Source organism: Perca flavescens, chromosome 11 (assembly GCF_004354835.1).
Source record: "Perca flavescens isolate YP-PL-M2 chromosome 11, PFLA_1.0, whole genome shotgun sequence".
NCBI lineage: Eukaryota > Metazoa > Chordata > Actinopteri > Perciformes > Percidae > Perca > Perca flavescens.
Window position 1 is genome coordinate 13,582,454 of NC_041341.1, and position 6,399 is coordinate 13,588,852.

Consider the following 6,399-nt stretch of genomic DNA (forward strand, 5'->3'; position numbering starts at 1 on the left):
CTCGGCATTAGCTGCAGCAGCTCCGTGTTGCTAGCACCGATTCGGCTCGTTTTTTTTTGCTATCGACAGTACTCATATACATAGAGAGATCAAGATTAACGTGAAAATTGCCTGGAGTTCTCCTTTAAAGCTTTAGAGTGTAACTATTTTATATTGATGAACATCCATTGCATTCAAGCCATTGCCAAATGTGTTGATACAAAGCTAATTAAGACTATCAGCTCCACAAAACTCTCTCTTTATTTCTCAGCATGGCTATTTCTCAGCATTACCTCTATTTATCTAAATAAAACATCTTTGACTTTGGTTTCACAAGGGAGGGATTAGAAAAGCATTTTTGATACGTCAAAAACAAACATAATTGAGAATGCAGTTTAGTTTTATGGGAATGTAGGAGGCAGGTGTGATGTAGGGCTACATCGACAAGACAGGAGTCGTTTTCTTTGGAGGTTTTCATTGGAAGCAATTGTAAAAACTGTAAAAACAACATTCAATAAAACACAACACATTAATGATAGTGATTACTAAACAGGAAAATACAAGATACCGTCAACAGTAATCGGTCCAAAGGTATCATACGATATGATTTATATGAACAAGAAAACTGAATTCTCAAAAGTAGGCTAGCTGTAGAATTAGTTACATTGCTGAAAGTATCACCTGTGAAAGAATAAACTTAAGTCTCAATTGTAAGTAAAACACAGAATCTAGTAAACATACACACACAGTGTCAAAACACCAACACTTATCTCAAAAGTTAGCATGACTTAGCGGCACACAGCCTCCAGCAGTGTAATGACTAGCGTGGTACTATTTGATATTTCTTATGTAATTTTCACTTTCATTGCTGGGTGCAGAAGACGAATTTCATGCATATGTAGTAGACGAAAGAGATTTATCATATCTTTCTCAAATATAGGAAGCATCTTCAGATGGTGGCGCTGTCTTGCCTTCAAGTTTAGTGAATTAACCCCCTACCGGCCCTTTAAATTTCTTTTAGTTTGATATGCACTTTAAACCAGAACAGGAAGTCGGCCATTTTAGTTTTTAGTATGCAGCCCCATTTTTGCGAAGTGGACTCAAATTCCATCTGCTGCGCATTTAATCCTTTTGTTTATTCCTTCGAAAGCATCGTCTGTAAGTACTAGTTTAGCAAAGACCATGGAACAATATCTGGACATTATTTTTGCAATGAATATTTTAAAAAGCCTAATTTCTGTAAGTTAGTAAATTGTAAGATAAACCGCTTGTATATTAGCAGATTATCAGCTTAACCGCATGCCATGTATACTATATACTGAAATCACTATGCAACTGATGCATAGTAGGAGTTTATACTATAGTGTATCCTTTGATTGTGCATCTTTCTAATTGTATATTTTTGTTTGTGTTCTACTGTTTCCTATTCATACTGTATATGACGGTGACGCCAAATAAATCACCAGGAGCTTGGACCCTATATCCTGACTCCCACTGAATTGTGTACACGCACACACAAGGAGCGCAGCATAGGCGTTATACTTGTAAGTAACCAACTAATTAAAGCTTTATAGTTTGCTCAGATTACATGAAAATTGTTATCCCCCAATAGAAATTTGGGGCATATAGTTATATATTAATATATTAATCACAGGGTTGGTGGTTCAAACACTTTCTCCTCCTTTCCATGTCGAAGTGTCCTTGAGCCAGACACTGAACCCCAGTTGGTCCCAAAGGCCAGACGAGGATTGCCTGGCATGGCAGCTACATCGTCGTGTGTGTGTGTGTGTGTGTGTGTGTGTGTGTGTGTGTGTGTGTGTGTGTGTGTGTGTGTGTGTGTGTGTGTGTGTGTGTGTGTGTGTGTGTGTGTGTGTGTGTGTGTGTGTGTGTGTGTGTGTGTGTACTATATAAATGAAGTCAATTTACAGCTCAAATAATTCCAAGTGCACCACAAAAAAGTCCTTGTACCCTTAAGTCCAATTAGGGGAAAACAAATTTCCCGGGACAGGACACAACTACTGTCTGCTGTTACCATGGTGATGGTGTGTAGACTGTGCTTCTCAGATTCACGTAGAGGTCGGCACAATTTTAAGGCTTCACTGAATTAAACAACTCTGCACATGGAGACTGAGGAGAAGGGGGCTTAGAAATCCTGGATTAGTGAGGCTAATGAAGAGAGAGCTTAACCCATTCAAACTGCTCAGTCGTGAAACATGATCAAGTCAAATTTAGTGAATTTAGAGAAAAAGAGAGGCAGGAATGAAGAGGCGAAGAAGGAGAAGAAGGGTGATTTTGATAGAAGGAAAAAGAGGTGAACAGTGAAGTCTTATTCAGTGTTTGTCCCAGTGCAAACATATCTCACACTTTTGCCACAACACATCACAAGTACAAACCCATAAGAAGTACTAACCTCACCTGCATGTCTTTAGAGGGTGGGAAATATTAGAGCGTTGGGATCAAACAATGAGGAGATTGTTTCCGGATATTTAGCTTGTTTTGTTTGGGGGTTTAGTGAAGCCATTTTTTAACATTATGTGCAAAACCTTTCCTAAATAACTAAATAACTAATAACTAAAAACTAAATATCATTATGAGACATGGAGTTAAGTTGTAAAGAGTTACCGTGTTGCATACAATACATACACATTAGGTGAAAGAATGAATAAGGCTTTGTGAATGTCACAAATACATCCCCCAATTTAATGGGAACAAATCCAATTTTCATTTGTGACATTTCAAAATTGGCTTGACATTTAGATGAACTATGTTAATTAAAATCTATTTATTCTTAGTAAATAAACAGAATACAAAAGTGTTGTCCTTGGACAGTCTGGGCAACAAAATCCATTAAACCTCCCACTAAAAAAAAAATATAAGATGTAATTGATTCAAAATGACATTTTACAAAATATTTTATCAATCAAAAAAGCTGTAAGGATGTATAGTATTTACCATCAGTTACACAAAAGTAAAGGTACATTCTGGCAAAATATGTCACAGCTCATTGATCTTCAGTTCTGAGCCATTATGGCATTTTGCGATGAAATCTCTGATCCTTCAAAATTGGATTTTCACTTCACACACAGTGATGTTTCAAGCTGCACATATTAAGACATTACAGCGCGTTTCTGGTGACTATCAAGATAAAGGAAAACGTGTGTACATTGAGAATATGATGAAAGCAATAATAATATTTCACATGTCCATTCTAATAGTTTTTTAAGCAACCAGAGATCACAAACAAGATGAAAACATGTACCCATCATTGTAAACACAGAGTGCTCTTCTGCTGCTTTGTCTCTCAGCCCTCTATGCAATCTTTGTGTTCTGGCAAGCTGCAACAGAAAATGACAGTAATTCAGGTAATGAGAGTGAAATAGCAGGAAGGGAGACAGAGGCTTAGCCGTTTCTAAAACTCAGTCTTCAAAAACCTTAAAACCAGGATGAAAGATGGGAGGAAGGCAGGAAGGGAAAAAAAAAGATGGAAAGAAAAGATATGTCCAGTACTGCTGAGATATTGTCAAACAAGATCTAAAATGATTTTGTTCAGTTTCCCTGACCAGGATGTTTCAGGTCTGGCCTCTCTGAGCAGACATGAAAGATGGTGAAACTGCTGTCTAAACACTTTTATCAAATCATATGACAAGATCTTCTCAAGGGAAAACAGAGAGAAAAAGATGAAGCAACTGCAGAGAAGATAATGCATGGAAAGATTCCCATGTTATGTCAAAACTCCAATTATCATTTGGAAAGATAGTTGTGAGAGTAGGCTATTGACCATCATTAAGGATCAAAGATGGAAGAAGCTTGATGCCGTTATACTGCCACAAAACCTCTTAGTCACCAAGAACCTTGGTTTGTCTATAACATTTAACGTTTCTTTTAATATGAAACCGATCTTGCCCTGACCTTTACAGACTAGTTGTTTGACATTAACCAGACATTAGTCTTGCGTTGCCAGACCTTCCTTCACAGCGCTGCGGAGGAGGTTCTGGCTAGCCCACACAGCATTCCGATATGGGAGAAAAACGTGCTCCGGTTTATTGCCATTTCTTTAAACCAATCACAATCGTCTTGGTTGGTGCTAAGCACTGTGCCGCTGCAAAATAGCCTCGGGAAGGAATTTGTTTTGGTGCAACATGTGTACGTTCAAAGGTTGTTTTAGTCGTGTGAGAGAAAACTCAGATTGGACAGATAGTCTAGCTAGCCTTCTGGATTTACCCTGCAGAGATCTGAGGAACAGTTAACCATAGTAAATCCATCGAAATTTAAAAAGGCAACACAAAGAATGCGGAAGGTAATGGACATCCAGGCGCAAAGAAGGACAGCCGGCGGAATTTCCGGCGGCAACGGTTCAAACCTGTAAGTGGAACATCGTGTATATAGACTAACCAGACATTTACCTAAAAGCTGTCTGAATTAAACGGAAAATACCTTGCTTGTAACTGCTCTTTAGAACGTTTTTTTGATCTGACACCTCAATCAGCAGTACAACGTCATTGTTAGTGCCTCCCAAAAGATCTTGGTTAAAGGTCCCATGACATGGTGGTTTTTGGATGCTTTTATATAGACCTTAGTGGTCCCCTAATACTGTATCTGAAGTCTCTTTCCAGAAATTCAGCCTTGGTGCACAATTACAGCCACTAGAGCCAGTCCCACAATGAGCTTTCCTTAGTATGTGCCATTTCTGTGTCTGTGGCAATTGAGGAGGAGAGAGGGGGGGGCAAGGTGGAGGGTGGGGGTGTGGCCTTGACCAACTGCCACTTTGCTCATTTGAAAGCCATGATGTCTCTCTCTCATGTGTGGGCCAAATTCTCTGGGCGGGGCAAAGCAGAGAAAGGGGAGGTAATCTTGCTCCTTATGAACTCATAAGGAGAAGATTCCAGATCGGCCCATCTGAGCTTTCATTTTCTCAAAGGCAGAGCAGGATACCCAGGGCTCGGTTTACACCTATCGCCATTTCTAGCCACTGGGGGACCATAGGCAGGCTGGGGGAACGTATATTAATGTTAAAAAACCTCATAAAGTGAAATTTTCATGCCATGGGACCTTTAACCACAGAGGTTGGGAATCACAAAACGTTCATATGAGTCATTTCTTTTCAGCAAATAAAATCACTTGTTCTCTCTCCTTATCATCATGCTCTGGACCAGTCAGTAACATTCAACACTCTTTCCAGTCAGTTCCTTGACCATCAGAAAGCACCACCTCAGGAGTTTTTGGATTGCAGAAATGAAAACTAGAGCTACGTTCCTGCTGCCAAAGTTCAGGTAAAACTCCTTGGTACTGAACAAAGTAGCTTGAAAAAATTACCACAGTGCAAAAGGGCCTTGCAGGAACATGTTTCTACGTTGTTTACTTGCAGAAAACATCCACACCGCCTGGTTCCAATGTGTCTGAACACAGAATTTCCTTGGTTCACAGTTCAGGCGTTCAGCACTAATTTTTATCCTCCAGTCCAGGAAGCACTGAGAGTCATCTGAATCAAGAGGACAGAACCTGTTACTCCCCATTAATGATGCTGTGTATGTGTAAGCACTAATTAGCCTCCATTACCTTGGATAAGAGCTGCAGAGAGAGGAGAGCATCAAAATTTAATGAGCCTGTTGTAGCCGCTCTGAATCTTTGCTGTGTTTTAAGTGCTGTATCGAACTCCTGAACGCTCTCTTGCACAAACACTACTGGTGCATTCAGATAAATAGGCAAGTTAGTTGATTCGAGTGATATTAGGTCAAGGGAAAAAATTATGTCCGCTTAATAAGGGCTGCCTGTTTCTAGCTGAGAGCCACTTGTATGATAAATTTACTTATAGAAACACTTGAGTTTGGGGACAACGTACATGCTCTCTGGATGTCATTTTAATAAAGTGTTTTGGGAATCTCAGAAAAAAAAAAAAAAACTAGATGTTTGTGGTAGTGACCGCACACAGACCTGAACTTTAATGACCACCAATATTTGTGTTTTTTCTTGACTATTTAAGTTAATCTTGCAGTTCTCAGCACCTTGTGTTCTATGAAACAAACCATGTGGAAAGCTTTTTCTTTTGTTAAAGTAATCTTTCATGCTGTCAGGTGAGAGATTTTAAGGACAGGGGAAGGCACCAAAGAAATGTTTTCCGGTCCCTGTAGCTGTAGTTGAACATGATGGATTGAAATTGTCTTTTTTTGTTGTTTATACCTGTTGAGAAATGGATTAACCCACACAGTTCTATTTCATTTTTAGTGCTGCCTGCTCATCATATCCATATTTACATTCACTTGTGTATAATGTTTACAATATAGTGTTGTGAGCGTCATACAGTATTGCCAAAGCGTCATGCCAAATGAGAGTGGTATCAATCATCTTAAAAACAATGGTCTATACTATGAAATGTAATTCAGTCAGAGACGCTTACATCAAGGAATTGACCACATTGGTAAA

At 39.1% G+C, this 6,399-nt stretch overlaps 1 long non-coding RNA gene across 1 annotated transcript; it reads left to right on the forward strand.

The window, feature by feature from the left end:
* Nucleotides 1-5,157: 5,157 nt before the first annotated feature.
* Nucleotides 5,158-5,892, forward strand: LOC114564642 (uncharacterized). Its single transcript, XR_003693791.1, has 2 exons — nucleotides 5,158-5,249; nucleotides 5,345-5,892. It is a non-coding gene; the product is annotated as an uncharacterized LOC114564642 (long non-coding RNA).
* The last annotated feature ends 507 nt before the right edge of the window (nucleotides 5,893-6,399 follow it).